Consider the following 8069-nt stretch of genomic DNA (forward strand, 5'->3'; position numbering starts at 1 on the left):
ATTGGAGGTGGATGAGCGGAGAGCTCGAAAAGGAAGATGTTTAGGAAGAGAAAGTTGGAGGTAGTGTGCTCCCAGGCCCCAGAGAGCGTTGTGGACGATGCAAAGGGTCTTGAATTTGATCCTTGCAGCCACAGGGAGCCAGTGCAGAGATCCAGAGCTGGAGAGATACGATCCTTGGGCTTGAGTCTTGCAGTCCTGTTCTGGATGAGTTGTAAAGGTCGAAGAGTAGAGACAGGCAGATGTAGAAAGAGGCTGTTGCAATAGTCCAGCCTGGAGACGACCAGGGCTCTAGAAACAGTGAGCTTCTGGGGGAAAGTGAGAAAAGGCGGACTACCTCTGAGGAGGTGTAGCTGAAAGTGTGACTTCTTAGAGACGTCAGAGATGTGAGGAGAGGAGAGGGTGGAGTCGAAGATGACACCAAGGTTCTTAGCCTCACAGGATGGAGCAGTTTGAAGACCACTGCCATAGACCAAACGTTTGCTCAAGCGCACAGCGAAAACAGCAGGAGGGAACTGGATCAGGTACGAAACAACTTTGTTATAAAGCGTTGACTCGCAGTTCCTTTGGGGGATATAGGGTTATTGCGTCTAGTTCATTTTTAAATACATGATGGAGAAGGGGGTGTCCTTTCTCCCAAAATTATAGAGAGGTCTCCCATGGTGCTTTGCAGCAGAGAGGCTGCGAGACATTTCAGAAATGAAAAAGCAACCATTTTCTCAAATTCGATTGTGTGACGAATCTGAGGATGTCGTCCCTTATTCTCTGGGGGAGACCTTTCTCATGGCGTCAGGACGCCATGTCCACAGTACAATATTCCCACTGAGGGTGGTGCACCGAGGGAGGATCACATGGGGAAGCAATCCCCCTATGAGATTGGGGACGACCATCACCAGAGAACGCAGTATTCACCCGCTCTATTACCTCCAACCCCTCCTCCAACTTTAAATCTGCCTTCACTTTTCTTAGACAGAGCTGATATATTGTGTTATTGAGTCATTCCAATTTTCTAAATGACAACACTGAAAACTCGACTAATACAAACTATCTTGAATGTAGCTCTGAAACTAACTTACGTGACAATACTGGCGGACCAGATAGTGCAAAATATTGTGCATGTAGTGTGAGAAACATGAGGGTATTCCCACTCCTATTCCCCATGGATCTGGTACGCAGGTGGCCAGGGAAAGCCCATCCCTCTTGGATCCTGTCCCTGGAGGTGCACAAGTGAGGCAGGATCACCTGGGTGCAGGATCTTTGGGCACTGGTAGTGGGGTACCGTTGGGAGAGACATGGTATCACCTTTCCTACCAACAACCAACCTGGCCCTAACACGACCTTTGTGGGCTATCATAAGCCCATTTGCCTCACTTTCCCTAATGTGACATATGATAGTACTATGATGAGGAAGAGGAAACTAAGAGGAATGAACACCACACATGTTCGCCACTTCGGTACTGGGACGAGGAGGCTGCATCCCGAGCATTGAGAAGGTCAGGCATGTCTTCCTAACTATGGTCAGGCAGACCTAATTGACCAGGCCTGTTGGAAGGCTGCAGGCACATACAACGAGGGCCTGGGAACACCCAACAGAAAATCAGGGACCCAGGAGAACCGTGAGAATCAGGAGAAGCTCCAGAAGGGGGAGAAGCAAGGAGACCCACTCTTCGTGGGAGCAGACGTGGTGGGACTGGCTGCCAAACCAGGATGCTGGCAGACCCCGATCACAGGATGCCTTCTGTTTCCACTGGAAAGCAGAAGGAGAACCAGAGCAAGAGGTATCCGGCTGTCAATGCTATCGGCTTCCTCATTTAGTTCAGACAAGAGTGCTTTGTCCTCACCTGATTCTTCAGAACTAGAAGTGTATTCCTTGTTTCTTCCTTTCTTTTTCCTTCCTGTGGCACGTTTCTTCGTGAAGAGATATGGCCTAACTCGAAGGGAAGCCACTATGCCTGCCTGGTGAGCTGGCGGGCTAGTGGCCCCTTCTCCGAGGTAGCCAAGCACACACCCGTTCCAAAAACAACCCCTGGGAGTGTTGTTTTCCAAAGAGAAGTTCAGTCCGGGATGCCGATCAGGTGAGTGGTCCAACGAGAGCCTTGGAACGTGAGAGTAGAGGAAAGTTCCAAACAGCGTGCGGTTAGGAAACCAGAGGATTCCAACGCAGCAGAAATTAGCAGAGCAGCCGGATAACCCCGGATGTCCAAGGACAGAAAAGGGGGAGGGACAGAGGAGATCCATCTGCAAGTGCGGTGTGGGAAAGCAAGGGGAAAAGTACAAAGAGGTAGCAAGTCTGGCCATGGTGGAGAGCAAAGCGGCCGAGCAAGGAAACCTAGAGAGCTTGTCACCACTAGGCGAGAAGCTTGGGTTGCAACGCATCGGCTTACCGGCTCTGAAGAAATATATGAGTGTTGGTGGTGGTCAGTCTTGGAAATAACTATACCGGCACATCACGTTATGGGGATAATGTGGTGGGCAGGCTCAATTGCCAATTTACCACTTATTTCATAAACATCAGACCATACCGCACGTGACACGGGCAGGTGAGCTAGGCTCGCAACGGCAGTGTTTCCCAGCTCCAGAAGTGGAGTAGAAATGGCAGGAGTCACTGGGAGAAGGAGCAGACCGCTGGTGAGTGTCGGAAGGGCATGCAGACACCAGGCAGCTCCGAAATGGACCGCCGGCAAATGCTGGTCCATGTATTTTGAATTTCGAACTGGAAGCACCTTTTATATTTAACTAAAAAAAAGTGCATTTTGAATATCGAACTGAAAGTAAACCTACATTTAACAACAAAAGTGCCTTTTTGGAATACTGAACTGAAAGCGCCTTTCATATTCAAGTACAAAAGTGCATTTTGAATACTGAACTGAAAGCAAAGGTTCTATATGATACTTCCGCATTTTAAAGACCTAACACAAATTATTATTTTTTTTCGCCTGTTTTTTTGTGTTGGCTTTAAAATGCCAAAATATGGCAAACTCCCACCTCGTGTCCTCTCCCCACCCTCTCCCGCTGGATCTTTTGTTAATCGGGAAGGTTTAATCCCCCAAAATCCTTGTTTACCCACCCACCACCACCTTGCCAGCACAACACACTCTAACTCCCCACACACACGTACACAGACAAACATACAGACAGACACTCAGATGACACTCCCCTGATGACTCCTCCAGGTCTCGCTGTGCTTGTCAACCCCTGCGCTCCCTCATGTGCAGCAAGGGCATGACAGTTCCATTTAGAAAGACCACTCAGTGTGGTCACAGAGCGGTCTTTCTAAATCAATCTTTTTTTTTCTGAAAAAAAAACGATCTTTTGACTTCACCAAAGCAAACCTACATTTAACTAAACAAGTGCATTTTGGATACCAAATGGAAAGCAAACTTGTATTTAACTTACAAGAGTGCATTTGAAATGTCTATTTGAACTCTTAAGAACAAGGATGCATTTCGAGTACACAATAGTGTTTTCCTTCCATAATGAACCTTAACCCTTAAGCAACACAAATAACTATTGAATTGAGACCAATTCATCTTCAAAACACATTAAAATCCTTAAGCAATTTGAGGCCACAAGGCCCACCTAAAGACATTAAGCAGAACTTCCTTGGTGCACAGGAGCAAATGCCAAGAACCACCTTGGGGCCCAGGAGTGAGTGCCAAGGAACATCGTAGGGCATAGGGACAAACACCAAGAAAACCCTTTGGCGCAGGAGCATGTGCCAAGGTACCAGCAAGGGGCTGTAGAGCCTAGGGATTCTGGTTGCGTTACCTGTAATGCGTAGACCGTGTGGTCTGATAAATGCGCCTAGACCAGTGAACCCTGAATACTGAAGACCCAGCATATTAGGAAAACTCGCTGATGTAACGAACTACCAGAAGTACAAAAGGTGAAGTTGAAGTCTTGGGGAAGGGAGGCCTGAGACTGAGAAAAACCTGTTTATGTTGTTTTGAGATCGAGGTTTCAAGACCCTCCCTATTTTGTTTGGAATTGACTTGGGGAAGGGAACCCCGAGGATTATCTTGAACTATGTTGCTTGGAGCTCAAGAGAGGTGATCTTGAGACTTTTGTGGGACTATGTTATACTTGGGGAAAGAAAGCTGAGAGCTGGAAGAAGCATCGAACTTTGCATTGAATTTTGCTTCTTTGGTTATTAACATCCCTACATATTGTTAGTCTAAATGGTGAGGGCAAGTACAGGATGTGGACACAGACGGATTTACAAGTGGAACTATTTGACTCAGACTTTCCTTAGTTTTATTCTGTTAGGAAATCCCACCTTAGCATAGGGCAAGATAGACCCTCAACCATCCTGACAGTAGCCAAACCAACCTACATGACAATATTGAAGACCCAGACAATAAAAAGCGTTATGCATGTAGCCAAACTAATCTGCTCAGTAACACTGAAAAAACAGATAAAATAAAGTATTTTGCAGGTAGCTTGAAAGATGGTACTGTAACAAAGAAGATTTCCAGGAGTGCAAATATCCCTCGTGAGCAAACAAACAAGCGGTCTAGTTTCTAAATGCCAGTGATTGGCTCTAAGGAATACATCAGTCTAATGTGGGAGTTCCAAAAGAGTTCCAGGAAGAGCGGGAGTCAGAACCGGATGAGACACGAAGCGCAGAAGGAGCAGACACTCATCCGGAGAGAAGCCTCAGTCCGCAAGGATGCTGCAAACCCCGCTAGAAACCCAAATGCTTCTGGAGCCTCCAGGAAGAAGACAGCTGACCAGGGACCAGTGATACCACCAAGGAGGGAGGCAAACAGGTCCGGGGGTCGCCTGTGAGCTGCAAAAGGTACGGGGAAGCGTAGGGGTGATCTAAGGAGCTGGTGAAAGACCCTCCACCAAACAAGAGACAGTTGTATACTTGGTAGGAGAGTAAATCAAGTGGAAACAACAGAACGGTGTGAATCTTGGACCCACACCCAAGAGAGAGAGGGTCTGGGACCCTGAAGTGAATAAGAGGCACTTTTATATTTGGCAAGAGAGTGAACCAAACCAATACAATGCTACTGTGCAAGTCTGGGAACCGCACCCAAAATGAAGAGTATCTGGGACCCTGAAGAAAGCGGGGTTAGGGACCCTGAAACAAGTGAAAGAATTACTTACTTGGCAGGAGAGTGAACCTGGTGGGTGCAACACAACATTGAAAGTGTGGGAACCGCACCCATGAGTAAAACCAAAGTTCAAAGCCAACTGGGTCTTGGACCCCTCCAAAGGAGAAAGATAAAAGGGCCAAGAACCCTAAGACTGGAAACAGAGAACCCCAACATTGAACACTGGTAGGATACAGGAGCCGTGAGCCAAATAACATTTCTCGTAGGTAATTCAGAGACTTAACATAAGAAGGAAGCTAGGGGAAAGGAGCGCACCCCTAACATTGGAATCTTGCATTTTGGAACATTATTTCACAGCACTTTTTTCTACCAGTGAAACTGTGAACCTTTCTGTTGGTTGGAGGCACAACAAACACTTTTGTTTTGAGATGAAATCATCCTTGCACAATTTATATTAGATTATTAGTGTTAGGGTCAGAAGTAGGTTTTTGGGACATAACAGTTTCGGACTTCCTGACAATCTAATTTGTTTCTTTTGAGGCAGGCAAACCCCTCTTAGCTTTAGGAATGGAGAGGCATTTTTCAACCCACTTATTTTTAATAAAAGTCTATGCCCAAAACATGCCACCATTGTACCTGAGCCTTACCTCTACACCCTTACAATTGCTAATAACTTTTGACTTGCTGGATAGATAAGAATGAAATAGACATAACATAGTTTTTCAAGCCCCCTCCACCCAACAAACTGCACATTTTGTGAACAAAACGTTATAAAATGAAAGGGTTATTAAGAAAACAAAACACCACAGTTTCAGTTTCCAGCCCATTCTTTTTCACGTATAGAAATATTGCAGTTTTTGTACATCTGTAGCGCAGAAACCGCTGGGTCTATTTGGGACAAATAAGAAACAACTTGGGCACAAAGCGTGGATTTTAACATTTCTTGACTTGTTTGGGGTAAATCCATGCAGTCATTTTTAAAATATTCAATAGAGAAGGGGGTGCTTCCTGCTCCTAAACCCTTTATATCAGTCTTGGTGCTTTTTACAACAGGGAGGCTGAGCGAGGCTAATAACTTTTGACTTGCTAGATGGATTTGGATGAGATTTTCCAGAGAAAAGGTTTGTCAAGAGCCCCACTAAACTGGACATTTTGGGAACAATATTTTCGAAAATGAAAATGTTATTAAGAAATCATCAAGAGGGGGGCATGGCCTTCAGCCCACAAAATGGCTGCTTAGCCACAGAGCTCCCGTTCCCTGACAATTTCCCTCAGGAAGATGTCCCCTCCGGAGAACAATGCCTGACTACTAAGATCTCTTATGCAGGGTTTCGCAGTTCATTAGAAGGAACCCTGCTGCGGTGGAGGGGAAGAACCAACGAAGAGTAAACCCCGGTGAGGAAGCAGGGTGATGGCAGAACATTGTGAGCAGTGTCGGGGAACCGACATTAGGAAAAGGAAGAGAGCGGCAGGGCGGCTGGTGAGCCGTGAGTATAAACCATTTCTTGCAGCACTACTGAGCCATGAGCTGGAGAGGGGGAGAGTACAAAGAGGTAAGGTGAGCCAAGGCCCAGACCGGTGAATGCAATGCCCGCCGTATAGTGATGCTCCACAGGAGACCTGCTCAGTCGTCTGAAGACTACAGGTCAGGCATGTCCCAGTAATTGGTTTAATGGGGATCAGGCAAACAAGGCCAGTGGAATATACCTGAAGACCCTTCATGAGATGCAGGTGTATAAAAAAAAAGGGTGCGTGGCAACCACAAAAGAAGGAGGAGAGAGTGGAAGGACACTGAGAAGAAAACAGCAGAGTAACCCAGACAGACGGTTGGGAACCAGAGGAGAGCGGGACATGAGAACGCTGGAAAGCTGCAGAGTGGGCCGCTCTGCGGAAGCGTGGAGATGGAGGCATGTCTCCAGCGCGCAGATGCAGTCGCAGGAAGGAAGCCGTGACTAGTGTCGGCTCATCCCACTTGGTTCTGCAAGTGCTTGTTGCCCTCGGCAGAGGATCCCGGCCCAGGAGTGCCTGAGGGGCTGGTGCCCGAGTTCAAGAAAGAAGATACATTGCGACAGGGCAGGCTCCTTGCTGCTGATAAACTTGTGAGCGCTTCCGAACTGTATGAACAATTGAATGCTATGCTAAAGAGGCAGTACGAAGTGTAAGGAAGGCATGGTATCAAGAATAGACAAACACAAGTAATCACAGTTCAAGGGTGTTTATTAAACTGTATAGGTAGGTTGGAAAAACTCCTAGTATAAACCTAAAACTAAGATGGGAGCAAGCTACTGAACCTGTAGGCCCTTTAAGCAAGGTAGCGCTCTATGGGATGGATGGGGATGCAGATTTTACTCTTACACCAATAACAAGACTGACTCAGGAAGTTGGCAAAACAGAACTGCTTTTAATTGCAATTGTCTAAAACAGGGAGTACAACGGGCGTCAACGGACGACAAACAGCATAAGTCTTAATGTATTTCATAAAAAACATGACTTTTATAGCATAGACTCGTCATACGTGATGTCATACTACCTGACAAAAGAATAAAACCTACTTGAGGTTGTGATAGGCTTAAGGGGAACATCTAGGTATACTTTCTGTGGGGGATAGGTTTGGAATTGGCTCTCTAAGGTCAGGTGGACAGCTATGCGCACCCCTAGTGCAAGTCATCTTCGCTGTCATGAAATACTGTCATGAAATACATGACGTTTCATTGGCTTTCAAACTATAGGGCTGTTTACTACGTGGCCCTCTATAATTGGTTGGCACGCAGCACGCAATCTGGTACGCCAGGAGCTGGAGGGTTGGACTTGACCATGCCTCGAGTCCCCACTCAATTTGCCCATCATTCATCATCACTCCTACTGTCTGCCATTCAAATTAGTCTTTGAACTCGGCCTTGCAAGTACACCTGTGCCTGAGAATAGAAGGGAGTGTGAGCATAGTCTTATCTTCAGGTCTTGGTGTAGCTCGCCCAAAGTCTATTTTCATCTTGACCATGTGACAGGAGACTG

The sequence above is a fragment of the Ambystoma mexicanum genome, chromosome 12, assembly GCF_040938575.1.
Source record: "Ambystoma mexicanum isolate Mex_15411 chromosome 12, UKY_AmexF1_1, whole genome shotgun sequence".
In the NCBI taxonomy this organism is placed as follows: Eukaryota; Metazoa; Chordata; class Amphibia; order Caudata; family Ambystomatidae; genus Ambystoma; species Ambystoma mexicanum.